The sequence below is a fragment of the Lissotriton helveticus genome, chromosome 7, assembly GCF_964261635.1.
Source record: "Lissotriton helveticus chromosome 7, aLisHel1.1, whole genome shotgun sequence".
Taxonomy (NCBI): Eukaryota; Metazoa; Chordata; class Amphibia; order Caudata; family Salamandridae; genus Lissotriton; species Lissotriton helveticus.
The window spans coordinates 1,589,981,040-1,590,008,152 of NC_136068.1; the positions used below are offsets into that span (position 1 = coordinate 1,589,981,040).

The following is a 27,113-nucleotide window of genomic DNA, read 5'->3' on the forward strand; positions in this document are numbered from 1 at the left end:
GAAGCTAAGCATATGCCAGGTGTGGACAGTAGCATTGTAGACGCCTGGTCTCTTTCACTGTGGGAGAAGTTCCATGGTTTGGCCACGTAGGCAGACAAAGACAAGACGAGTGTACCAGCACACATGTTAAGCATAGGAGAACAAGCATTTACAATGCAACGGTTTTGCCTTTGGAAAAGTTAGAGCTATTGGCATTGTAAATGACAATTTTTTTATTCATGTTTTCTTTTTGAAAACCGATAAATAAATGGCATTGTCATTTACAATGCCAATAGCTTAATCTCTCGCAAATGCCACATACACCCACACCCACAGAGAGCCCCCCACACAGAGCCCCTCCACACAGAGCCCCCCCCACACACACAGGGCCCCCCCACACACACAACCACAGAGCCCCCCCCCCCCACACACGCACACACACACAGAGTCCACCCCACACACACCCACACAGAGCCCTCACACACACTGTGAGCCCCCCACACACCCAGACAGAGCCCGCCACACACCCACACAGAGCCCCCCCACACACCCACACAGAGCCCCCCCACACACCCACACAGAGCCCCCACACACCCACACAGAGCCCCCCCACACACTGCGAGCCCCCCTCACACACCCACACAGAGCCCGCCCCCCCACACACACACACTGCGAGCGAATCTGGAGGCAAGCAAAGGCAGGTGAAACAAGCAGAGTAGGTGAGAGAGCCCCCACCCCAGAGAAAAAGGGACAGATTAGGATTACAGAAATCAAGCAACGTCAGAGGAGGGTCAGAGAAAGCAAACAAGGACAAGGCAACCAATTGGAGACTTGGCAATGAACCTGTGGCAAGCAGGGACAGAAGAGGGTCAAAGAAAGCAAAAACTGCCATGTTTGTGCTCTAGCTACCCCTAAAAGAGAAGAAAGCCAAGAAGGTTCTGATCATGGTCGGATAAGATCAGAGGTTGGTGGGGACATTACTGTCCTTCTTGTGTAAGAGCTGCAGTCTCTCACATGCCAGGCCACTGACCCTGCGCACACACAGAGCTAGCCCTGATTGTACATGTACAGACGAAGAAGCGCCATTTCCTGATTCAAATAGAAGCCTAAGTGGCCCTCTCTGTTAGTTGACACACAAGGGAGAGACCCTGTCTGTTCCTGTGTTAAACATAAATAGGTAGCCTAATTCATATATACACACTGAAGCACCACTACGCTTCTGAGCACATCCAAAGGTGTCCTCCCTGCTCCTCTACCCAGAAGGGGCGGGATGTGGCCTAGTGGCTAGAGCTGCAGTCTGCCGATTTCAGAACAGGAGGGTTTGCAAATGCCCCAACCCCCAATTACCACATAAGCATATTTGGATATGGATTGTAAGTATGGAACGCCCACAATTTTCAACACATAAATTTGGGTAGGTCAAAAAAAATGTCCTTGAAGTAAGTGGCCAATACACATCAGAACTTGGTGTCTGGTGTGCAAAGCAAGTAATGCCCCAATGTAAACATCATACCGTTTGTTAGGCGAAAACTGCCTCACTTAAATTCCACTCTCAAGAATATCGGATTTTAAAACATGCAATAATTATCACAATTCCACCTGGTCCACGCACAAATGAAGGTCACAGTGCTGCAAGTCCAATAATTGCATGAGGCATACAATGTTGTATTCTGGCAACACATTTTATCTTTCTAATGCAGAAGATATCCGTGTGTATGTATTTACACAGTAGTGTGTTACTGCAGCGATTTATGCACAACCTGCAGGGGATGGCTTTCTCCGACTTTCTTCCTAAGACTGATTTAAACAAGCAACGAGGGACGAGCCACGCAAAGACGGCAAACAAAGACGACAGGGGGGCAGGAAAGGCACGGACAGTGGGAGGGGGGCGGGAAAGGCACGGACAGCGGGAGGGGGGATTTTAAAACATGCAATAATTATCACAATTCCACCTGGTCCACGCACAAATGAAGGTCACAGTGCTGCAAGTCCAATAATTGCATGAGGCATACAATGTTGTATTCTGGCAACACATGTTATCTTTCTAATGCAGATGATATCGTTTGACACCGATCTGTGGAGAAGCTACCGGTGAGCAGTTGATAATGCGCCTGTAATTAGAAAAGGCAGATCTGTGAAGAGACTCCCGGTAAGCTGTCGTTAATGTGCATCTGTTTAGAAAGGCAACGCTGTGTGATACTAATTTGAGGAGCTTTGGACTTTAAGATCGTGCAAAGCTAGGAGCAGCTGCTGCTTCTGTCAAATGTGGAGTGGAACACGTTTACAACTTGTGAAAAGCAAATACGTGGAAATAGAAGCGCAGTTAGGAACTACACTGAAGAGTTTGAAACTTTAAGATCGTTTAAAGCAATAGAGCGGTTGCCGCTTCTGTCAGTTATGGAGAGGAAGACGTTTATTTTAAGGCGCAGCGATATTGATTGAAATAACAAAGAGAGTGTACACAGTGCCGTATGTGCAGAGAAATTAGGACTGCCTTGCGGGTGAAAAGCTAAGAGCTGCTGCGTTTTTAGTTAGATGGAGAAAGGAACACATTTATCATCAGGAGGAAAAGCGGATGCACTGAAGCAAACTGCGGTGCGATATTAATTGGCACAACAGAGGGAGTGTGTACAGTGCCGTATGAGCGGAACAATTGACAATGCCTTGAAGGTGAAAAGCAAAGAGATGCTACCGTTTCAAATAGACGCTGACAGGAACACGTTTATTACTAGGAGAAAAAGCGGATGCAACAAGGAGAGCTGCTGCTACATCAGTGACCTGGGCGAGTAACCCGAGCACTCCCATTTCCGGGGCCGAGACTGAGGCAAGCAACAGTGGCCAGCTGGACGGCAAACAAAGACTACAGGGGGGCAGGAAAGGCACGGACAGCGGGAGGGGGGCGGGAAAGGCACGGACAGCGGGAGGGGGGGTGGGCGGGAATGGCACACGGTCAGCGGGAGGGGGGCGGGAACGGGCACTCACCTGGACTTCTTCCGGCGGCGGTCGGCCTGGAATGAACAAAACAAACCTAAAAAAAACAAAAAAAAACAATCCGCCCACCGCCGAGATGACGCGCACAGAGGGGCGGAGAGGGAAGAAATCGCGGGAACGCCCACGAATCTGGTCCGGCCATGACGGACAGATCTCTGTTCCAATGGCTAGCCTACATTTATGGTGCTAGCCAATGGAACAGAGGGCGGATTCCCCAGCCACTCTACTGTAAACATAAGGTTTTCGCCTGCGCGAAAAAGCTGCGCAATGCGCAGCTTTCGCTTAGGCAAAACCTAAAAAGGATGCTGTGGTTGGTGGCAGGGTTGTTAACTGTATTCATCAGCAAAGCGTATGCTTTGGCCTGGAAAGAGTTTGAGGAGGGGGGCCAAGCGGAGGTCAGAACAGTGGGACAGGGAAGAAGATGTATTTCAGCACATCCTCACACTGATTGGAGAGGTCTCTCGGGGGTCACCATAGTGGGAAAACTGGCCGGAATTGCCGTTATGGGCAAGTTTTTCTGGGGATACCTGCCTACGATTGGGCAGCAGGGTAGGAGAATGTTAGAGGTATGGTCTAGGGAGAGGGATCGTCGGCCTTTGTCTGCGAAAGCCTTTATCCCGGCGGTTGCTCAGGAGAATGATAAAGGTGCTTCCAGACTTATGCAATGAAAGGGGAGAATGGGTGCTTTTTTCGACTTTCTGGGTTCTGGAGATGCTGAGTAGAAAAGCTATCCCAGCCCTGGACTGGGGGAACGTGGGGAAGGTAGATGGTGGGCTAGAACTGTGCATTCGACAATCCAAGTCAGATCAAAGGGCATTGGGAAAGAGAGTTCGGCTTCTGGTTTTCCCAGTCCAGGATGCGTGTCTGGTACAGTAGGGAGCAGAGTGGAGGATTTTTAGCTGGTCAGTAAGAGGGGACGTTTTTTGTCACGTTCATGGGGCACAAGTGCGGAATGCATTGGGACTTTGGGACACATTATTTTAGAATTGGTATGGCCACAGAGGGAGCGTGGAGGGGCGTGGGCAGTTAGGGCATAATGCGGTTGGACCACAGGTCGTCAGACTGCTTCAGGTGTTATGTGCGTGAGGAACAGACAGGGGGTTTCTGAATAGTGCAAATTTAGCATCTCATAATTGTGTTCTTTACAGGTGTGGTAGTTGGGCTGGAAGCTATTGAATTGTCGATATGGATCGTTAGACATGTATTTATAAAATAGACTGAAAAGCATGAGCTCCAGAAGGATCGTGGCTGTAACCTTGGGCTGGATGAGAAGCTGTTTACAGTGAAGTGGCATGAAAAAGGTGGTATGATGTGGCAGGAACTATTACAAGGTTTGAATAAACTAATGAGGTGGCACTAGTCTCCCGACATTCTCGTCTTAGATATAGGGGAAAATAAACTAGTGGTTTTTAAGGGCCTTGCCCTGATAAAGGAGATCAAGAGGGACATGTTAGAGATTAGGAGGCATTGGGCAGGCACATTTGTGATATGGGCAGAATTTGTTCCGCGGCAATACTGGAGAGGGGCGGCTAAGCAAGCCACCATTGACAAAGCCTGCTGAAAGATCAATAGGGAAATTAGGGGTTTTTGTAGGGAGGAAAGGTTTGGGAGGTTGGAATATCCTGAGCTGAGATTCAATCCACCATATTTTTTGAGAGGGGAAGGGGTCCATTCGTCAAAGTATGGGATGGAGTTATATCTGGTACAGATCAGAGAAGCACTTGAGACAGCATTGACATGGAGTGGAGCGAAGGTGGTTTCCTGGGGTGGTGGGGTCAGAAAACAAGGGTAAGGGATAGGCCTTTTCTGAGTGGCGTGAGGCAGTTTCACTTGCCATGGTTATACATTAAGATAATAAAGTTAAACCTGGAGGAAGCAAAGGAAAAGTTAAGAGTTTGGATACGTAGATAGTTAGATGATTATAGATGTATGTTAAAGTATTTAGCGATGTAAAGGTTGACAGTTCAATGCCATAGGATGAGTTACAGTTGCAAAATAAGGATGTTAAGGGGCCGGGAAATTTAGGGGTTGGGTGCAGGGGGAGGTTAGGTGAAGTTCTGTATAGTGAGACCTAGTTTTGTGACGCTAAGGCCTAGGATGATTTTATTGTCATGTGCATCTGTCTTTAATAAAGCGAGCTTTTTCACTCTAAAAAGTTAGTATGTGCTCTGTGCGGCCCCTTTTGGGCCTAGATGGATACCCGAGCAAAGGCTGCCCCTGGGCCTCTGCACGCGCGGCGAGGGATGCTGCTGAAGCTAGGCACGCCCATTTAATATGGGAGGAATGCAGCTCAGTCCCAGTGGTGTTGGGACTTGTAGCTCACAATTACCAGACCTCCTGACCTCTAAACATCTAACATTTCTTAACACTTTGGCCAGCAGCAAATATGGGACTAAGGCTTCACGTCAACGTCAATGGTGCTGTACATGCCAAGATTTGGGGGCACATCAGAAAGAATCAGAAAAGCAAGCGGAAATACATTTTCCCATTAACTTTGTACTGATATTGGGGAGTTCTAAGCGTGAGAACGCAAAATTGAAGGCATTTTGGTAAATAGGGAGTAATGTTGTTACGAACAATACGTAAGCGCATGTAAATGCACCTATTCAGAATTGTACTTGCCTCACATATGTACGTTTATAACCCTTCACACAGAGGCCCACACACGAATCCTGTTGTCATACTCAAGCACCACTCACAAACATAACTGCTAAGTGCCCCATGTCACATACCTGTCAGCCTCTTGCCTCAACAATGTGTGTGAAGCCAGGCGCTTAAGAGAGTCATTTCCATTAAAATCAACCGGGAATTCACACTTTTTTCGAGGCTGATATAGATTTGAAAAGAGGGTGACTCCATTAAAGCCGATTTAGGCTTTTGGTGTGTGAAGCTGGCGAAAAAAAAATAATAAAAAGCAGGTGACACCCGTAAATTCGGGTAAGTTGACAGGTATGATGTCATTATGTCATACATTAGGCTTTCAGTCAGTGCTGCCTTTTGGTAAGACCACTTTGTATTGTGATTTAAATTCACTTTTACACTCAGAATTATGAATTTAAAAATCTGCAACAATGAAAAGGCATGTGTATACAAAAAAAGACAGGACCGGTTGAGAGTATCACAGGCTACTAAGTACAAATTGCCATGTAAACACACCACTCTTCCCACAAATCCATCGATACCAACATTTGGGAACAGGTACGAGGATGATTTAGCGAAATGCATTGTGGTAATTAACGTTTCCCACTAACCTCCATTGAACTGCAGTGCGTTTTAAGAGAGAAAAGGGTTAAATAATTATGCTTTGGAAGTACAAATACTCTGCCACCTAAATAGGTGTTGGTGGCGTGTATGATTACAGGCTATCATCCAACTTCCTTCATGTATACACACAACACGTACACTCCCTCCTCCCCCCACACATAAACACGCACCTACCCCTACACCAGGTTCAGATCTCTGTCGGATATTGCTGTTTTCAGAGGTTAGGAAGCCCAGGGCTATAGGTTGCCGTTTCGTGGTATGTTTGAATGCTTCACATATTTTGAATGATTTCGACTCTGATGAGTGGCAGCTCTGCAAGGGAACCCTCTATGCTACGCAGGTGAACTGCACCAGGGTCCTGGCAGCAGCCGACACACAGGGCCCCTGGAAGTCTGGGTGAATGAGTCAGTTAATGAGTGAGGGTTATACGGCGCAATAAATAAACTGCATGTCCTCAGGTGCTTGGATACTTCTGTTGAGTGGATGTATTCTTTGCGAAAAGTTACAGAATTAAATCATTGGTGCTTGAATTGTAGCAGTGCTTGCCTGTCACACTGCCATATTCAAACACTCATTCCTAGTGCTAACTTCTAACTGTGCTCTCCAGTGCCGGTTACTTACACTTCCCTCTTGTGCAAGTTCCTGACATTACCCAGCAGTGTCATCTTCTCACTGCCCACCAGACCCAGCTCTCCAGACTGCTCTACAGAGCCAGCTTCTTGCACTGCCCAACAGTGTTAGATTTCCAGACTGTCTGCCAGGGTCATTTTCTCGGACATTCTACCAATGCCTGCTACCTATATCACCAGCCAGTGGTTCAAGCTACCCATTAAGGGGACCACCACCTCCCTGAATTCTTTACAGACACTGTTTGCTGTTCTGGACCGTTTGTTTGACAGCCTCATGCATTCTGTAGTCGTGTTTAACTTCAATTGAACTCATTAAATTTGTACACCTGACATTAATGATTTGTGGGTGAAACGTCTATAACTGGAGACGGTGTCTGTGATGTCACGGAGTGAGGTGAGTACCCTACCACCTATCAGAAGTGACAGACCACATCTGTGGCACTGATCTTTCTGTGGAAACCACCATTTTCTTTATTCTCTGCAGTTGTAAGGCGTTTTGAAAAGTTGCAACACATTTTGTGAATTCAGTCAATTTTGAGCAGATTTCAAGCTGCCGCATGAATTTCCAGGCAAAGCAACAGTCAGCATTATCACAACGGATGCAGGAATGACCCACTAGCAGAGAAAAAGGGCAAAAGCTGACGCTTTCAACATTTTGAGATCAGCCAGGCATTAGCCAATACCGTTAGAGCTTTATAAATTTGTATGTAAAATATTCGTACTTTTAGGAACTTTCAGCTAGTCCTCTTGATTCATCCATATGTTGTTGTGTCAATTACATTTTTCTTCCGCCCACTACAGCACACAGGACTTCAGAGCACGTCTGCAAGCAAAGTAATTCCCTTCAGTGCCAGGAATGAAATGATGGTCAAGGCTACAATCAAAAATGTTTTTATAAGAAGACCATCAATAAAGGAATGAAAAATAACTTGATTGGTTTATTGTACTCAGAGTCGTCTTGAACCCCCGCTCTAGCAGCTACAGCAGGAGGTGAGGTTTTTTAGGGGCCTCTTCTGTCTGCAACTGGCAGATAAAAGCTGTAATAGGATACAGCATCAGTATGGGAGCAAGGAAGAACGAAAGAAGGGGGTGCTAGAAAAGGGAAAGATGGAAGGAATATTGAAGGAAAGGTGAAAGGAAAAATGGATGAGGGTGGGCGAATGAGTGGGTGGATGAATGAATGAATGGTTAGGAGACTGGATAGGTAAATGGATGGCCGAGTAAAGGGACTGATGGATAAGTGAGTGAGTGAGTGAAAGGATAGCCTGATGGGTATGTGAAAGGATAGCAGAGTAAAGTGATGGAAGGATAGGTGGGTACAAAGGTGAAAGCGTGGCAAAGTAAAGGAATCGATAGGTGGATGGACAGGTGAAAGGATGGCAGGGTAAAATCATGGATGGATGAGTGGGTGAACGGATGAGTGAATAGATGGCAGAGTGGATGGCAGAGTGGATGGATGCAGGGGGGATGGATGAATGGCAGAGTGGCTGGATGGACGGCAGAGTGGATGAATGGATGGCAGAGTGCATGGACAGATGGCAGAGTGGATTGATAGATGAAATTGTGGAAGATTGAATGATGGCTGAAACTGAATGGATGGCAGAATGTAAAGGTGAAACTGTGGTTAACAGCAGGGCGATGGAAGGATGAAAGAATGAATGGATAGATGCTTGGACGGAAGAGAAAAATAATCTCTTCTAGGGAGGGTGGGCTCATTTGCTTCTCTTGCTGGGTACCCTCAGAACCTTTTAGTTTTAGGTGGGGGTATTTAAATGTTCTGCCTTCTCCCCTGACTGTACTAGATGGAAGCATGGGCACTTGGCCTATTGTTGCAAAATATTTTCGGTCTTTGGAATTTTGTGATATCAAATTTAATATTGATAAGGGCATTTGCCCTCTAAGGAGGTTTCTGGTGGCTGATCTCTCATTCTTGTGCACCCATTTCTCTTGTGTAATTTTGTACTAAAAAGTGATAGGTGGAGAATTAGTTGCCTCAGCCATTTCATTGGTAATCACACGAGTATCAAACTCTATGCCAACAGGAAAGTACATTATTATTATGAACTCATTCTGTCTTTCTCAATTTGTTTATGCCAATTACATTCCATTAAATCATCATTGATCTTTATTTCGGCACAATCTGGCCATAAAAGACACATAAAAACAACAGTACATTTTACACAGTGGATACAAAAGTACATACATGATATGCTGTTGGGGAGCTGGAATACAGTACAAATCATCAAATTTAGTGTTATTTCATGAATTTAAAAAGGCACATAAAATATAAAACTTTTGTTAAAATACAAGATAAAAAACTTTTTAAGTGGAACCATAGAGAATGATCCTAAAAATGGACTCAACAATATTCCTCAGGCAATCAGGACAACATAACCTCTGCATAGCGAACGGCCAGCTAAGCAGCTACAGCTCCAACCCCCGCTTCTTGCGTGAATAACTTGCAAGCAGTAAAAATCTGCTGACACAGAACACAATAAGACGACTAGTATCTGTTTTGATGATCCTAAATGCTTCCACATACGATCGAATACCTAAGGCATTACACAAGGGCTTTATCCATCGTCTCCTTGCTCTGTCGTATGTGGTGCAGAACAACAATATATGTTTCTCATCCTCTCTTAAGTTGGACTGACAACATGTACAGTTCAAACTTTTTGTTGTGCCAGTGTGCTTTTCCCACCTAGCTAGGACTACATTCGTTTTAAGTATTCCATATCTAAATTTTATGTACAGACTTTTTGCAAGCTGAGGTTGTATCTCATCTAAAAACTCCTCAAAGTGTGGTACACTTTTAAAGTTAAGAAAACTACTGGTGATGGAGCCAAAAGAATTATCATTTAGGGAGTTATGAGAGATATAGGACCAGAATCTTGCCTTTACAAGTTTCTTGCAACTTTGTGTCAAAAGTGCAGGGTTTTCCCAGAAGTGGGTAAGACCAATTTGAGTGAACCAGGTTTTTACATGCTTTAACCAAGGATTGGTATTGTAAGCATCAAGGTTCTTCACTTCTAGGATGCCACTTTTGTAATCTGCAAGATCTGGAGTACTCCATAGTCTAACTCAATGCAAGAGTGGGCGGAGTATTGCAAGATCGTCCGTACGCTTCATATTAAGGTCTAAAAAAAGGGGTAAAAGTGGAGTGCGTGTGGGTAATCTCAGAATACTCCTGTAGAAGTTATTCTCACTTTTCTTAAAAAGATTCCCTGCATTCATACCCCAAATTTCGGCACCATATAAGGCACCGGCCTGTGCCTTGAATTTGAACACTTCCAGAGCTGGTGTAATAGATTTATTTAAGCTGGCCCCATGTCGTCTTGTGATGGGTAGGGTGTTCTGATTGAAAATGGTTTTGCTTTTTTCTAGTTGTGTCTTCCCGGAATTTTTGGAGTCAAGACAGACGCCCAAGTAGGAGGAATCTGATACAAGTTCCAGTCTTTGGTTGTTAAGAAGGAAATGGCCCTTAAAGGATTTATGGGGATTGAGGGCCATACATTTGGTCTTATTTGTGTTTATTTCTAATCCCTTCTTGTCACAGTACAATTTGAAGGAATTTAAAAGGTTTTGCAGACCACTCGGGGTTTGCGAGATCAGAATGGTGTCGTCCGCAAATAAAAGTGCGGGAACCCTCTCTCCATTCAACTTAGGTGAGTCATTTTGACGGAATATCATTGACAAATAAGGAAAAGAGAGTAGGGGCCAACAATCAATCAATCAATCAATCATAGCATTTGTATAGCGCACTACTCACCCGGAGGGTCTCAAGGCGCTTGGGGGAGGGGAGTCCGCTACTGCTCGAACAGCCAGGTCTTGAGTTGCTTCCTGAAGGAGAGGTGGTCTTGGGTCAGGCGGAGGTGGACGGGGAGGGAGTTCCACGTCTTGGCAGCCAGGTAGGAAAAGGATCTTCCTCCCATGGTAGCTATTCGGATGCGGGGAACCGCGGTGAGGGCGTGGCTGGTAGAGCGTAGCTGGCGAGTGGGAGTGTAGAAGGTCAGGCGGTCGTTGAGGTATCTGGGACCTTGGTTGTGGAGAGCTTTGTGTGCGTGGGTGAGGAGTCGAAACGTGATTCTCTTGTTGACGGGGAGCCAGTGCAGGTCTCTCAGGTGTCCGGAGATGTGGCTGTGTCGGGGGATGTCCAGGATGAGTCGTGCTGAAGCGTTCTGAATGCGCTGGAGCCTTTTCTGAAGTTTGGTTGTGGTTCCGGCGTAAAGGGTGTTTCCGTAGTCCAGATGGCTGGTGACTAGTGCCTGGGTGACCGTCTTCCTGGTTTCTGTGGGGAGCCACCGGACGATCTTGCGCAGCATGCGTAGGATGTTGAAGCATGACGAGGAGACGGCGTTGACTTGTCTGGTCATTGAGAGGGAGGAGTCTAGGATGAAGCCCAGGTTGCGTGCGTGGTCCATTGGTTTAGGTGCGCTGCCCAGGGCAGGGGGCCACCAGGAGTCGTCCCAGGCGGAGGGTGATGATTCCAGGATGAGGACTTCCGTCTTATCTGAGTTCAGTTTCAGGCAGCTGTTCGTCATCCACTCAGCTACGTCTTTCATCCCTTCGTGTAGGTTGGTTTCTGGCGGTGGCGGGGTCATTGGTGAGGGAGAGGATCAGCTGAGTGTCGTCGGCGTAGGAGATGATGTTGAGGGTGCGGTGGCAGACAGTGTCGAACGCTGCGGAGAGGTCCAGGAGGATGAGTGCCGCTGTTTCCATGTTGTCGAGCAGGGCTCGGATGTCGTCAGTGGCTGCAATGAGGGCGGTCTCGGTGCTGTGGTTGGCTCTGAAACTGGACTGTGAGTGGTCGAGGGATCCATTAGTCTTGAGGAAGGCGGCCAGCTGTCTGTTGACTGTCTTCTCGATGACTTTGGCAGGGAAAGGAAGGAGCGAGTTGGGACGGTAGTTTTTGAGGTCGGTGGGGTCCGCTGATGGTTTTTTCAGTAGGGCACTGAGTTCGGCGTGCTTCCAGCTCTCTGGGAAGGTGTCGGTGTCGAAGGAGGTGTTGATGATGTCTCGGAGGTGGGGTGCGATGATGGAGTCGGCCTTGTTGAAGACGTGGTGAGGGCAGGGGTCGGTTGGTGATCCGGAGTGGATGGTGTTCATCGTGCGGATAGTGTCTTCGGTGCTGACCAGGGTCCAGGCGTGGATGGTGGTGGTGGGGGGCGTTGGTGTGGTCGTAGGGTGCGTCGGCTGTGTGCTGAAGCTGTTGTGTATGTCTGCGATCTTGCTGTGGAAGAACGAGGCGAGCGAGTTGCAGAGTTCTTGCGATGGGGTGATGTCGTTGTTTCCGGCGCTAGGGTTCGAGAGCTCTTTGACGATGTAGAAGAGTTCCTTGCTGTTGTGGGCGTTGTTGTCTAGTCGTTCCTTGAATGCGGTTTTCTTGGTGGTGTGGATCAGCTGGTGGTGTTTTCGAGTGGCGAGCTTGAGGGAGGTCATGTTGTCTGGTGTCGGGTCTCTGCGCCAGGTTTTCTCGAGGGCTCGGCAGTTCTTCTTGGAGCTCTTGAGTTCGTCGGTGAACCAGGGTGCTCTCTTGTTGCCGGGTCTGACGGGGGGGTCGTCAGTGGAGCGAGGTCGTCTGCGCAGTTGCTGATCCACCTTGTGAGGTTGTTGGCGGCTTGTTTGGGGTTCGCTGAGCTGGCGGGAGGGTGCTGGCTCAGGGATGTGGCGAGCTGTTCGGCTGTGATCTTGTTCCAGCTTCTGCGGGGAACCTGTTGCGGGTGGTGGTGGGTCGTGGTCCTTCTGAAGCTGAAGTGGACGCAGCTGTGGTCTGTCCAGTGGAGTCCGGTGGCGTGGCTGAAGGAGATGTCTTTGCTGGAGGAGAAGACGGGGTCAAGCGTAGTGGGTGGGGGTGGTCACCAGTTGCTTGAGTCCGAGGTTGGTGAGGTTGTCCAGCAGGGTGGTGGTGTTGCGGTCGTTGTTGTTCTCCAGGTGGAAGTTGAGGTCCCCTAGGAGGATGTAGTCAGCGGAGGGGAGGGCGTGCGGGCTGATGAAGTTGGCGATGTCTTCGCTGAATTGTGTGCGTGGTCCCGGGGGTCTGTAGATGAGGACTTCCCGCCTAATTGGAACAGAATTAGATAGTTCCCCATTCAGACCCCAGCGTATCCTTGCAAAGTTGTTATTATGCAATCTTCTGATCTGCTCGAGTAAACAGACTGGTAGTCCCATTGCAAACAAACAATCCCATAAACGATCCCGCAAAACTAAATCAAAAGCTGCCCTAAGGTCAACAAAAGCTACATAAATATGTCCCTTCAATAAAAAAACATATTTCCAACAAATACAACAAAATCTGAACACTTGATCGATTGTGCTGGTGTTACGTCTAAAGCCTGCTTGGAATTTGGTAAAAATATCATGCTCATCAATCCACTGATTTATACGAATTAAAAGGTGCCTAGCAAACATTTTTTGCAAAATATCTAAAAGACTAATGGGACGATAGTTAGAAGGAACACCTCTATCTCCCTTTTTGAAAATTAAAACGATTTCAGCGCCCCTCCAACTATCAGGTAGATTACCACCTGTAGCAAATATGTTAAAGAGATGGTTGATGTAGGGTGCCCACACTCCAATCTCATGTTTATACAAGTCCCCAGGTATTTTGTCTAGTCCAGGGGCTTTACCATTTTTTACTGAGCTAATGGCTTGCTCAGTTTCTTCTAGACTAAACACTAGGGGATTTGTGCTATGTACAATTCTAGAGCAATTATCAACGGATGGCTCCTTGTTTCCTGGGGCTTCATATAATTGGGTGAAATGATTGACCCAGGTTTGCTCGTCAATAAACACATCCTCGGGTATTTTGTCTCTATTTTTCTCATTAGCAACAGGTTTCCAAAACCCCACACTATCCTTAGCCTTAGCAGCTAGTAACATATTCCCCCAGCATTCCTCATCCCAAAGGGCTCTGGCGTTAAGCTGTGTCTTCTTGTATTCGCTCCTAAGGGCCCAGATCACATCTGGTGTCTTGTTCTTGATAGCATCTATGAGTGAACTCTTCAGTAAGCGGCACTCCTTGTTATACCAAGGTTTGGACCCTACAGCACTAATTTTATGCATCAACCTTTTTTTTGGCATTTTCGACACGTAGGGTACAAGAGATGTGAAGAACTTGGTATGTGCATCTATAAAATCATTGTCCTCTACCTGATGGGATAAATGATTAGAAAATGTATCTGCAAAGAGTTGATAGATGCTAGACAATGCCTCCCCATTTCCCAATATGCTAGGCCATTTAAGGGAACGCCTATTATTGCTCATTAGTGGGGCATCATGGGATTTATTCTCAATGGGGAGAACCTCTGACATTGAGCTACTACTAGGGAGCAATCGGTAGTTTATTAACAACTGCAATGGCCGATGGTCACTTTCATACCTTGGGACAATTTCAAAGTCTATCAGATAAGACCAAATGTCAAGGGATACCAGCATATAATCTATACAGCTATGGGAGTTGTTTTTAACAAAGGTGGGGACTTGGGAGAATCAGAACGGAAGCGGCCATTACAAGCCCTCATTCCATGTACTGCGACTAGTTTTGTCATTTGCACAGCTAGAGTCGTGCAGCGCACTCCCTCCGTATAGGATAGAGGTGGGATATTGTTAGCACTGTCCTCATCTTCAAAAACATCGCCAAACCCCTTAATTGGCTCGAAATTACAATTAAAATCCCCTCCAATCAGGATGCTTGGCGAGTCTATATTATTAAAAAGGAGATTGTCCAATTTTTCCAGGGTTGTAGACTCTTTTAACAGCCCACACTGTCGATTATATACATTGAAGACAGTAATGCGCCTACCATCCCTTGGGTTAACTGCCAGCCCCAGTATATCAACTGAGTCTGTGTGTAATTGCTTAATATTTACTTTAAGAGACACTTTAATCCACACTGTGAGTCCCCCGAGGGTCTCCCTCGGGTTGAAGCGACTGCCTCTATATTAAAGGTTTTATACCCTACTCTTTGTGGTATATCAAGGGCCCATGTTTCCTGCAGTAGGCAGATATCACTGGAGTCTATATAATTTGACCAATCGGGATCTGAAAGATTTTTTGCCAGACCCGCAATGTTTCAGGATATCACTATGAGGTTAGGATGGCTGATTAGGGTTTCCTCTACTGGTAGCGACTCTTTGTTTATAGCACCGCAAATACAATTTCTTGTAGCAGGGGTTGTGTCTAGAGTTGTGATTTGATGATAGTCGACCACTTCATCGTACCTTGTTATTGATGTGCTTGCTACATGGCTATTAGCTCCCTCGTAGTTAGTCCTTTCTAAGGGCATAGCTACTCTTACTTTGTTGCTAACAGGTAAAGATGTCATGGACTCATCTAAAACCCCACTATCTGCAATGATATACTTATTGTATGGGTTCTTATCAACCTCAGGATCAATGTTCCATCTAACGATAGAGGTACCCCCTGTGATAGAGTTTTTGGGTTTCTCTTGGACACTATTATAATTAGCGCCATGTACATAGGGATCAACCTTAATTGCACCAGCATTATGGTCCTCAGCACGTGATAATCGCTGGTTTATCACCCACCTCTCTCTAACAGGTACAAATAATAGTCCACTTTCAATAATCGCTTTAGTGGAATTATCCCAACTTCGCTCTGAGTTTATGCTTGCCCCGTATAAATATTTTTCTTGGGCATTAAGAGTTTTACACAACAAAGGCCCAGTACCCTTTACATGTCAATAGTTCTGGTCCAGGGAGCTCAGAGCTTGGTATCTGTTCTGTGTTGGTACCTCAAAAGCTGGGCAGTGGTTGGGGGTAAAAGGCCTATCTCTTTTAGTGACAGCAGGTATCTTACTAAGATGATTGTAAAAATACCCCAATGGCCGCACCAGTACTTCATTCTCATTCGGAGTTAGAGAGGCTGCTCTAAGCAAGACAGTTGCAACATGCTGTGGATATTTAAAATTAACGATGACACAATCACCCCTACAGGGTTTTTTGAGTTGCCAATCCAATGTACCCTTCTAGTTGTTAGAATTTGGTCAGAGTAATTGGTTGGGAACCCACAGTGCCTATGTAACCATGAGACCGTTTTATATTTGAGCGAATCATGTGATTTCAGAGGGGATTGATCCGTACTAACATCTAGAGGGGGAACGTTAGAAAGGACAACAACATAAGGTGCACAATCTGGCGGGAGATTAATAGAACGATTTTTCTTGGGTACTCCAGGCATACTTACAGATGCCGCTGTTACCTTGGCGGTTTGGCTTTCCATTGGTGGGTCTAGTATATCTAAATTGTTTGGACTAGGTCCCACAGCATGCGGTCTCGGGACAGTATCATTACGTGGTGCACTCCTCTCTTTAGACCCAAGGCTGTCAATCTTACCAGTATGTGCATCTAATAGTCTGCCTAGTCTGGATACTTCAACTGTAAGTAGGTCTATTTTGTCTACCAGTGGTTTAACAATAGTTTCAAATTTTCCCTCTATAATACTAGCTAATAGATCCAATTGCTCAGTGTTAACATTAACAGCATTGTTCTTATTTAAAGTCTCATTGTCGCAAGCAGTGTTCTTTGGTGTGTTTTCAACTTTTCTCTTATTGTTGTTTCCCCCACGCTTGGTTTGTTGTTTTCTACAGGCCCTCATTGTTCTCAGGGCCGGAGATCGGCGTAGCGGGATATCATCAGAGACTTCGGGGGAAATCCTGATTAGGGGCCGGCGTTACTGGTAATTCTGTTGGTATAACATCAGGATCACAATTTACATCCACAGCTACTTCTGTATCGACTATGGGAGATATAAGGGGTAAATCAGATTGACTTTCCCGGCCCAGTGATTTTCTCCGGTCATTATTAATCTTATTTACCACTTTGACTAGATAATTATCCATAGTGGATTTATTTTTGGACATTTTAGTTGCCGGTAGTTGGTCCCAAGGACTATAGGTGTATAAAGTACGGATAGTTGGTGGCAAAATATACTGTTTTTAATCAGCACTGGTACTCCAGAAGCGCACAAAGTACTACGTTAAAAATAATGTCGTATAAAAAGTATTTGTTGTAAAACTTACTAATTAGTCGTTCACGACAGCCAAGATGGGTTGCCCAGCCCAGCCTCATCCTGCCCCGGACTGCCACTGACTGCCCGTCCTTTGCCCGGCGCTGCCCGCGCGCGTCCCGCGGGGCGGGAGGTGTTCCGCTGTTTAGTAGCGCCCCCGGGCGCTGGCTGTTATGTCACCGGTGCGCCGGTGAACCCCGGGGCACCTGGGAAATGGAGTCTTTGGCGGGGAAAGCCGCGGTGTTTCAGCCGTTTCCCTCACGGCAATCGGTCAGCAAAATGAAGTATTTAAGCCGTTGCCCTCAGGGCGCGGTCTCCACAAGCTGCAAACAGGCGTGCCTGCCATGTTGTTTAATCATAGCCATTTTGTATGTCCATAGTATGCTTAGGCCTACACTGTACTCACACTTCTGATGTAGTCAGCCTATTTTTCGTATTGGCACGTGTAAGCAAGGATTCCCCAATGACTAGCTCAGCGAATGAGAAATGTACATTATCTGTATCTTTTCAAGGTCTTCCCCATCCTTGTCTCAGAAAGAAGGCTGACATCTGCTGAGAGTCTCACTGTCTTGAGTTTGAGTTTCTGTCACATGAAACTTTTGCATTGCTGCTTTACAGTTGAAAATGCATAGGCGTATATACATTGTGGGAGGATTTAGCACTGCATTGTTCAATATCTCAGGAGGTAAAGACTGTCTCTTTGAGTGCCTATTTTTGCTACTTAACTTTGATTAACATGTTTTAGACTTCAAATGGGCATGACACTATTGATTTTCTTTAACAGAAAATGTTTCCTTGGGTCATGAATTGCCTATTTTCAGCCTGAGGTAGGAAGAAAGCTGGTGACCCCAAGCGCAAACCTAAGGGAAGAATTCCTCCAGAAGAACTGGGGTGGAGCACAACAGCACTCAACCCACTAATCAGGAAAGAGAACGTTAGCACAGCTGAAAGATAAAGCGAAGTATAAGCATGCCTATTATTTCCTGCTTTTTTTGTTTACTTGTTAAATGCTCATGGTTTGTGTTGGTAAGAGATAACAGTAGTACGAACCAGTGATGTACGTATATCCCTTGGAGAGAGACAGAAAGGGAGCAGGCTCTAGAAAAGGGGTGGAAAAGGGAAGATAGGCAGAACTGCCAGGATGCTTTCATAGGCCCTATAAGGACGAATGTCTTTGGGAAGAGCCTCACCGACCCAGCCTCATTGGCTCCTTTGTTAGCCTTAAAGCCTAACCTGAAGATGGGCTGAATACAGAATGAGTAAAATATACTTCCCTTACTCTCTTCCTCCAAGAGATCAGTTAGAGGAAATAACTGAGTTTCCGTGTTTCTGTCTTCCTCCCTCCTCAAAATGAGATGCATTTCTTTTTGTGCTCCTTGATGACAATGCAATATACCAATGGGTGCTAAGAAATCCAAGGCAGAGCCCCTGGAGAATGGCACTCCTGCTGATGCTAGATGTGGAAAAGAACGTTCAAGCATTAGCTGGGACTCACTAATGATGACGGAAAGAAAAGCTTTCTGGAAGGAAGGGCCTCTGACTTGGAGGGTTTGCATAATCTGAGAAAACGATCTTAAAAATATGATTATTGCTGAACAATGGGCAACGTATGTTAATTGATGCATGAAAGCAAACATGCATATGAGAAACTGGAATATCATTTTAGTCATTTGAAGAATTGGGTTATCTCTTCCTGTGCCCCCACTGGCCCCATTACTTATTTCCCCAAATTACCCCCTCCCCCCCCCCCACTCTCCTCCGATTAAGATACAACCAGGTTGATCACCACACTCCTTCTAGTGATGCTGAAGATGAGAGTTTTCAACAGCTCCCGAAAGCCCTTTTAAGGTCTCGCCTGTCGATGCGCATGCGAGACTATAGGGGCTTAAACAGTCTTTAACCAACTTGCAAGGAATCGTGGCGATTCCTTGCAGTGCCCGTGAAATTCAAGCTTAATGCGCATGTGCATTGAACTTAAAAGCGCGTGCACATGCCCCCAGCCGCCTGTTTGCATGTATTTTCCCTCAGCCGCACTCCTCCCACACCCCCGCTCCGCCCCTCCCCTGCCTGCCGTGTCGCATTTCTTCAGTTCCCTTAGCCGCACTCCAGGCCCCTGCTGCTTTCACACCCTCATGCCGCTCTCCCCGCTCCGCCCCCTCCCCTGCCCGCCGTGTCGCATTCATCCCCCCTCCCCCCTCCCCTTCTCTGCCTTCCCTCCGTCTTCCCTCCCACAGGCAACAAGAGGCTAGTTCACGACGCGCGTCCACATCACAGCCATCAGCCTCCCTCCCGCGGGCAGCTTGGCCTCAGGTATTCACCCCAGCGCGACTTCTCCTCCCCCCTAATTACATGCCTGCTGTTTACTTCTTTCACGGCAGCTCTCTCGCACATCAAAGGCTGCCCCCATGCCTCGCAACAGACTTCATTGGAATGCGCTCTATGCATTCTCCCCTCCCTTTCAGCCTCTTTCCCAGCTCCAAGCCGGACCCTCCTTTCTCACCTCCTCTTTCTTTATTTACAGGGAGAACTTGTATTTTTCCCCGAGGCAACCAGTTCTGACACACACCAACTTGTACTGACGCTGTCACCCCAGCAGACATGCAAGCATCAGACATCCACAAGCATCAGACATATATATTCACCCACTCTGCTTCATTCACCCACTCTGCTTCAGTCACCCACTCTGCTTCAGTCACCCACTCTGTTTCAGTCACCCACTCTGCTTCAGTCACCCACTCTGCTTCAGTCACCCACTCTGCTTCATTCACCCACTCTGCTTCAGTCACCCACTCTGCTTCAGTCACCCACTCTGCTTCAGTCACCCACTCTGCTTCAGTCACCCACTCTGCTTCATTCACCCACTCTGCTTCATTCACCCACTCTGCTTCAGTCACCCACTATAAATCTTTCACCCACTCTAAATCTTTCACCCACTCAAAATCTTTCACCCACTCTAAATCTTTCACCCACTCTGTACCTTTCACCCACTCTGTACTTTTCACCCACTCTGCACCTTTCACCCACTCTGCACCTTTCACCCACTCTGTACCTTTCACCCACTCTGTACCTTTCACCCACTCTTTACCTTTCACCCACTCTGTACTTTTCACCCACTCTGTACCTTTCACCCACTCTGTACCTTTCACCCACTCTGTACCTTTCACCCACTCTGTACCTTTCACACACTCTGTACCTTTCACACACTCTGTACCTTTCACCCACTCTGTACCTTTCACCCACTCTGTATCTTTCAACCACTCTGTACCTTTCACCCACTCTGTACCTTTAACCCACTCTGTACCTTTCACCCACTCTGCACCTTTCGCCCACTCTGCACCTTTCACCCACTCTGCACCTTTCACCCACTCTGTACCTTTCACCCACTCTGTACCTTTCACCCACTCTGTACCTTTCACCCACTCTGTACCTTTCACCCACTCTGTACCTTTCACCCACTCTGTACCTGTCACCCACTCTGTACCTTTCGGCCACTCTGCACCTTTCGCCCACTCTGTACCTTTCACCCACTCTGTACCTTTCACCCACTCTGTACCTTTCACCCACTCTGTACCTTTCACCCACTCTGTACCTTTCACCTACTCTGTACCTTTCACCCACTCTGTACCTTTCGCACACTCTGTACCTTTCGCACACTCTGTACCTTTCACCCACTCTGTACCTTTCACCCACTCTGCATCTTTCACCCACTCTGCATCTTTCACCCACTCTGCATCTTTCACCCACTCGGCATCTTTCACCCACTCTGCATCTTTCGCCCACTCTGCTTCATTCGCCCACTCTGCTTCATTCGCCCACTCTGCTTCATTCGCCCACTCTGCTTCATTCGCCCACTCTGCTTCAGTCACCCACTCTGCTTCAGTCACCCACTCTGCTTCAGTCACCCACTCTGTACCTTTCACCCACTCTGTACCTTTCACCCACTCTGTACCTTTCACCCACTCTGTACCTTTCACCCACTCTGTACCTTTCACCCACTCTGTACCTTTCGGCCACTCTGCACCTTTCGCCCACTCTGTACCTTTCACCCACTCTGTACCTTTCACCCACTCTGTACCTTTCACCTACTCTGTACCTTTCACCCACTCTGTACCTTTCACCCACTCTGTACCTTTCGGCCACTCTGCACCTTTCGCCCACTCTCTACCTTTCACCCACTCTGTACCTTTCACCCACTCTGTACCTTTCACCCACTCTGTACCTTTCACCCACTCTGCTTCATTCACCCACTCTGCTTCATTCACCCACTCTGCTTCAGTCACCCACTCTGCTTCAGTCACCCACTCTGCTTCAGTCACCCACTCTGCTTCATTCACCCACTCTGCTTCATTCACCCACTCTGCTTCATTCACCCACTCTGCTTCAGTCACCCACTATAAATCTTTCACCCACTCTAAATCTTTCACCCACTCTAAATCTTTCACCCACTCTAAATCTTTCACCCACTCTGTACCTTTCACCCACTCTGTACTTTTCACCCACTCTGCACCTTTCACCCACTCTGCACCTTTCACCCACTCTGTACCTTTAACCCACTCTTTACCTTTCACCCACTCTTTACCTTTCACCCACTCTGTACCTTTCACCCACTCTGTACCTTTCACCCACTCTGTACCTTTCACACACTCTGTACCTTTCACCCACTCTGTACCTTTCACCCACTCTGCATCTTTCAACCACTCTGTACCTTTCACCCACTCTGTACCTTTAACCCACTCTGTACCTTTCACCCACTCTGCACCTTTCGCCCACTCTGCACCTTTCACCCACTCTGTACCTTTCACCCACTCTGTACCTTTCACCCACTCTGTACCTTTCACCCACTCTGCATCTTTCAACCACTCTGCATCTTTCACCCACTCTGCATCTTTCACCCACTCGGCATCTTTCACCCACTCTGCATCTTTCACCCACTCTGCTTCATTCGCCCACTCTGCTTCATTCGCCCACTCTGCTTCATTCGCCCACTCTGCTTCATTCGCCCACTCTGCTTCAGTCACCCACTCTGCTTCAGTCACCCACTCTGCTTCAGTCACCCACTCTGTACCTTTCACCCACTCTGTACCTTTCACCCACTCTGTACCTTTCACCCACTCTGTACCTTTCACCCACTCTGTACCTTTCGGCCACTTTGCACCTTTCGCCCACTCTGTACCTTTCACCCACTCTGTACCTTTCACCCACTCTGTACCTTTCACCCACTCTGTACCTTTCGGCCACTCTGCACCTTTTGCCCTCTCTCTACCTTTCACCCACTCTGTACCTTTCACCCACTCTGTACCTTTCACCCACTCTGTACCTTTCACCCACTCTGCTTCATTCACCCACTCTGCTTCATTCACCCACTCTGCTTCAGTCACCCACTCTGCTTCAGTCACCCACTCTGCTTCAGTCACCCACTCTGCTTCAGTCACCCACTCTGCTTCATTCACCCACTCTGCTTCATTCACCCACTCTGCTTCAGTCACCCACTATAAATCTTTCACCCACTCTAAATCTTTCACCCACTCTAAATCTTTCACCCACTCTAAATCTTTCACCCACTCTGTACCTTTCACCCACACTGTACTTTTCACCCACTCTGCACCTTTCACCCACTCTGCACCTTTCACCCACTCTGTACCTTTCACCCACTCTGTACCTTTAACCCACTCTTTACCTTTCACCCACTCTGTACCTTTCACCCACTCTGTACCTTTCACCCACTCTGTACCTTTCACCCACTCTGTACCTTTCACCCACTCTGTACCTTTCACACACTCTGTACCTTTCACCCACTCTGTACCTTTCACCCACTCTGTACCTTTCACACACTCTGTACCTTTCACACACTCTGTACCTTTCACCTACTCTGTACCTTTCACCCACTCTGTACCTTTCACCCACTCTGTACCTTTCGGCCACTCTGCACCTTTCGCCCACTCTCTACCTTTCACCCACTCTGTACCTTTCACCCACTCTGTACCTTTCACCCACTCTGTACCTTTCACCCACTCTGCTTCATTCACCCACTCTGCTTCATTCACCCACTCTGCTTCATTCACCCACTCTGCTTCATTCACCCACTCTGCTTCAGTCACCCACTATAAATCTTTCACCCACTCTAAATCTTTCACCCACTCTAAATCTTTCACCCACTCTAAATCTTTCACCCACTCTGTACCTTTCACCCACTCTGTACTTTTCACCCACTCTGCACCTTTCACCCACTCTGCACCTTTCACCCACTCTGTACCTTTCACCCACTCTGTACCTTTAACCCACTCGTTACCTTTCACCCACTCTGTACCTTTCACCCACTCTGTACCTTTCACCCACTCTGTACCTTTCGGCCACTCTGCACCTTTCGCCCACTCTCTACCTTTCACCCACTCTGTACCTTTCACCCACTCTGTACCTTTCACCCACTCTGTACCTTTCACCCACTCTGCTTCATTCGCCCACTCTGCTTCATTCGCCCACTCTGCTTCATTCGCCCACTCTGCTTCAGTCACCCACTCTGCTTCAGTCACCCACTCTGCTTCAGTCACCCACTCTGTACCTTTCACCCACTCTGTACCTTTCACCCACTCTGTACCTTTCACCCACTCTGTACCTTTCACCCACTCTGTACCTTTCGGCCACTTTGCACCTTTCGCCCACTCTGTACCTTTCACCCACTCTGTACCTTTCACCCACTCTGTACCTTTCACCCACTCTGTACCTTTCGGCCACTCTGCACCTTTTGCCCTCTCTCTACCTTTCACCCACTCTGTACCTTTCACCCACTCTGTACCTTTCACCCACTCTGTACCTTTCACCCACTCTGCTTCATTCACCCACTCTGCTTCATTCACCCACTCTGCTTCAGTCACCCACTCTGCTTCAGTCACCCACTCTGCTTCAGTCACCCACTCTGCTTCAGTCACCCACTCTGCTTCATTCACCCACTCTGCTTCATTCACCCACTCTGCTTCAGTCACCCACTATAAATCTTTCACCCACTCTAAATCTTTCACCCACTCTAAATCTTTCACCCACTCTAAATCTTTCACCCACTCTGTACCTTTCACCCACACTGTACTTTTCACCCACTCTGCACCTTTCACCCACTCTGCACCTTTCACCCACTCTGTACCTTTCACCCACTCTGTACCTTTAACCCACTCTTTACCTTTCACCCACTCTGTACCTTTCACCCACTCTGTACCTTTCACCCACTCTGTACCTTTCACCCACTCTGTACCTTTCACCCACTCTGTACCTTTCACACACTCTGTACCTTTCACCCACTCTGTACCTTTCACCCACTCTGTACCTTTCACACACTCTGTACCTTTCACACACTCTGTACCTTTCACCTACTCTGTACCTTTCACCCACTCTGTACCTTTCACCCACTCTGTACCTTTCGGCCACTCTGCACCTTTCGCCCACTCTCTACCTTTCACCCACTCTGTACCTTTCACCCACTCTGTACCTTTCACCCACTCTGTACCTTTCACCCACTCTGCTTCATTCACCCACTCTGCTTCATTCACCCACTCTGCTTCATTCACCCACTCTGCTTCATTCACCCACTCTGCTTCAGTCACCCACTATAAATCTTTCACCCACTCTAAATCTTTCACCCACTCTAAATCTTTCACCCACTCTAAATCTTTCACCCACTCTGTACCTTTCACCCACTCTGTACTTTTCACCCACTCTGCACCTTTCACCCACTCTGCACCTTTCACCCACTCTGTACCTTTCACCCACTCTGTACCTTTAACCCACTCTTTACCTTTCACCCACTCTGTACCTTTCACCCACTCTGTACCTTTCACCCACTCTGTACCTTTCACACACTCTGTACCTTTCACACACTCTGTACCTTTCACCCACTCTGTACCTTTAACCCACTCTGTACCTTTCACCCACTCTGCACCTTTCGCCCACTCTGCACCTTTCACCCACTCTGTACCTTTCACCCACTCTGTACCTTTCACCCACTCTGTACCTTTCACCCACTCTGTACCTTTCACCCACTCTGTACCTTTCACCCACTCTGCATCTTTCAACCACTCTGCATCTTTCACCCACTCTGCATCTTTCACCCACTCGGCATCTTTCACCCACTCTGCATCTTTCGCCCACTCTGCTTCATTCGCCCACTCTGCTTCATTCGCCCACTCTGCTTCATTCGCCCACTCTGCTTCATTCGCCCACTCTGCTTCAGTCACCCACTCTGCTTCAGTCACCCACTCTGCTTCAGTCACCCACTCTGTACCTTTCACCCACTCTGTACCTTTCACCCACTCTGTACCTTTCACCCACTCTGTACCTTTCACCCACTCTGTACCTTTCACCCACTCTGTACCTTTCGGCCACTCTGCACCTTTCGCCCACTCTGTACCTTTCACCCACTCTGTACCTTTCACCCACTCTGTACCTTTCACCTACTCTGTACCTTTCACCCACTCTGTACCTTTCACCCACTCTGTACCTTTCGGCCACTCTGCACCTTTCGCCCACTCTCTACCTTTCACCCACTCTGTACCTTTCACCCACTCTGTACCTTTCACCCACTCTGTACCTTTCACCCACTCTGCTTCATTCACCCACTCTGCTTCATTCACCCACTCTGCTTCAGTCACCCACTCTGCTTCAGTCACCCACTCTGCTTCAGTCACCCACTCTGCTTCATTCACCCACTCTGCTTCATTCACCCACTCTGCTTCATTCACCCACTCTGCTTCAGTCACCCACTATAAATCTTTCACCCACTCTAAATCTTTCACCCACTCTAAATCTTTCACCCACTCTAAATCTTTCACCCACTCTGTACCTTTCACCCACTCTGTACTTTTCACCCACTCTGCACCTTTCACCCACTCTGCACCTTTAACCCACTCTGTACCTTTAACCCACTCTTTACCTTTCACCCACTCTGTACCTTTCACCCACTCTGTACCTTTCACCCACTCTGTACCTTTCACCCACTCTGTACCTTTCACACACTCTGTACCTTTCACCCACTCTGTACCTTTCACCCACTCTGCATCTTTCAACCACTCTGTACCTTTCACCCACTCTGTACCTTTAACCCACTCTGTACCTTTCACCCACTCTGCACCTTTCGCCCACTCTGCACCTTTCACCCACTCTGTACCTTTCACCCACTCTGTACCTTTCACCCACTCTGTACCTTTCACCCACTCTGCATCTTTCAACCACTCTGCATCTTTCACCCACTCTGCATCTTTCACCCACTCGGCATCTTTCACCCACTCTGCATCTTTCGCCCACTCTGCTTCATTCGCCCACTCTGCTTCATTCGCCCACTCTGCTTCATTCACCCACTCTGCTTCAGTCACCCACTATAAATCTTTCACCCACTCTAAATCTTTCACCCACTCTAAATCTTTCACCCACTCTGTACCTTTCACCCACTCTGTACTTTTCACCCACTCTGCACCTTTCACCCACTCTGCACCTTTCACCCACTCTGTACCTTTCACCCACTCTGTACCTTTCACCCACTCTTTACCTTTCACCCACTCTGTACTTTTCACCCACTCTGTACCTTTCACCCACTCTGTACCTTTCACCCACTCTGTACCTTTCACCCACTCTGTACCTTTCACACACTCTGTACCTTTCACACACTCTGTACCTTTCACCCACTCTGTACCTTTCACCCACTCTGTATCTTTCAACCACTCTGTACCTTTCACCCACTCTGTACCTTTAACCCACTCTGTACCTTTCACCCACTCTGCACCTTTCGCCCACTCTGCACCTTTCACCCACTCTGCACCTTTCACCCACTCTGTACCTTTCACCCACTCTGTACCTTTCACCCACTCTGTACCTTTCACCCACTCTGTACCTTTCACCCACTCTGTAACTTTCGGCCACTCTGCACCTTTCGCCCACTCTGTACCTTTCACCCACTCTGTACCTTTCACCCACTCTGTACCTTTCACCCACTCTGTACCTTTCACCCACTCTGTACCTTTCACCTACTCTGTACCTTTCACCCACTCTGTACCTTTCGCACACTCTGTACCTTTCGCACACTCTGTACCTTTCACCCACTCTGTACCTTTCACCCACTCTGCATCTTTCAACCACTCTGCATCTTTCACCCACTCTGCATCTTTCACCCACTCGGCATCTTTCACCCACTCTGCATCTTTCGCCCACTCTGCTTCATTCGCCCACTCTGCTTCATTCGCCCAC

At 47.6% G+C, this 27,113-nt stretch overlaps 1 long non-coding RNA gene across 1 annotated transcript in view; it reads left to right on the plus strand.

Moving 5' to 3' along the window:
- Positions 1-27,113, plus strand: part of LOC144767560 (uncharacterized) — a 310,361-nt gene that overhangs the window by 54,333 nt on the left and 228,915 nt on the right. Inside the window, exons 2-3 of the long non-coding RNA XR_013598260.1 lie at positions 7,665-7,853; positions 17,674-17,850. This is a non-coding gene — a long non-coding RNA (uncharacterized LOC144767560). The remainder of the gene's footprint in view (positions 1-7,664; positions 7,854-17,673; positions 17,851-27,113) is intronic.